Below are 2083 nucleotides of genomic sequence, written 5' to 3'. Positions count from 1 at the left end.
CTTTTGACCATTAGGTGTTCCTTCAGTTCCCACTAGGAATGATATCCAATATTGTTTTTCCGCCCACTCCCAATTTTAAGTCCTAAAAGGACTTAAATCCTTTTTTAATAAATTTTTAAAAATTGACCATTAGGTGTTCCTTCAGTTCCTACTAGGAATGATATCCAATATTGTTTTTCCGCCCACTCCCAATTTTAAGTCCTAAAAGGACTTAAATCCTTTTTTAAGTAAATTTTTGAAAATTGAAGAAAAATAACATAAAAGGCCCACTGTTAACACTTTTGACAATTAGGTGTTCCTTCCGATCCTGCTAGGAATAATATCCAATATTGATTTGCCGCCCACTCCCAATATTAAGTCCAAAAAAGACTTAAATCCTTTTTGAAAATTGAAGAAAAATAACATAAAAGGACCACTGTTAACACTTTTGATTATTAAGTGTCCCATCGGAACTGGCTATTTATTTATTTTATGTTGATCGTGATGTTCTGGTTTTAACAAAAGTTCTGTTAAGTTTTTAACATATCACAATTATTTTAAATTTATGTTCCTCGAGTTTACAGATTTTTAAAGCTGTAATATAATATCTGTTAATTTAACATGACTGTCTAAAGTGACTTCACTAATTTTAAAGGTTTGTGTCTGAGATTCAAATTTCAAATTTATCTTCACACAGTTAACTAGGACTGACCTAGAACTAAACTACAAATAGACTTAGGACTAAACTATGACACTAGACTATAGACTACACTAAAGAAAAAAGTCACAAAATCTCTATTTCTTTCTTAAGTGTTAAAAATCATTAATTTAAACAAATATTTAACAATTAATAACACTCATACGTCACGTATATGTTTCAACACTTTTATTGCTTTATTTGCAATTTGCTGTTAATTATTTGCAATTTTTTACAGGATTTTTTATGTTTATTTTTAAAGTATTTTTTGTGTTTTATAAAAAAATTCCTTCATATAGCAAACTGCCTGCCAGCTATTAAAACTTATACTGCAAACCAGGATATTTTTCACTATAAATGAATTAAAGTAAAATAACACGTTTATGTGGAGAGCAGTAGAGTTCATATGTAAGAGTTTCTATAGCTAGTAGCAATAAAAACAAATAAACATTTGAGTTATTTCACAGACAGCAAGCTTTTAAAGTTAATAGAAGGATTGAGAAATTCGAAATTGGGAAAAACTGAAAAAAAACTTTATTTAAATAAAACTGATTTATTATTTAGAATAAATTACAAGCTAAAACTGTCTAATTTTAAAATCTCTATGAATTGCTAAAATCCCATAAACACAAGTCAAGTTATAAGGCAATTAGCCACTCTACCTCTGAATTAATATTAATCATACGCTTAGTACAACTTCAAACTAAAAAAAAATATTTTTAACAACTAGGCAATATTAATTACTGTATTTTTTACTTAATTCTTTTAATATTAAATTCGGCTTAATATTCTAAATATTAAAATCGTTTGGTATAATTTATTTAATTTTCCTTTTTGCAATTTTTTAAATTTTAATTTCTTTTTAGCTTTCTTTGGTTATAATTTTAATAGAAGATTATGTCTCCGTTTTTTAAAAGATGATTTATATTCGAAATTCCTTATCAGCAGCAGATCCTTTTTCTTTTAAATATTGCTGCAGCATATTTCAGTTTTGGTTACCCAGACGTGTGAGTGTTTTTAATAGAGTTTTCATTTTTATCTGGCCAATAAATTTACTTTAAGAAAAAAAACCAAGAACTTGATAATATTTATGAACGTTTCTAAGAGTGTTTTATTTTAAGAAGCACATTTGCATTGAAGGAAGAATATAAAGTAATGAAAAGGGAAAAAATTAAATAAAAATTTAAAGAAAATTAGAAAAAGAAAATTAAGAGAAGACTAAACGATAAACAAGACTTAAAACTAGAACTGAACTTGAACTGAACTTGAACTGAACTAGAAATGAACTAGAACTAAACTAAAACTGAACTAGAGCTGAACCTGAACTGAACTAGGGCTGAACTAGAACTGAACTAGAACTAAACTAGAACTGAACTAGAACTGAACTAGAACTGAACTAGAACTGAA

This window comes from Lucilia cuprina, chromosome 2 (assembly GCF_022045245.1).
Source record: "Lucilia cuprina isolate Lc7/37 chromosome 2, ASM2204524v1, whole genome shotgun sequence".
NCBI lineage: Eukaryota > Metazoa > Arthropoda > Insecta > Diptera > Calliphoridae > Lucilia > Lucilia cuprina.
Note: the sequence above shows the minus strand (reverse complement) of the source record.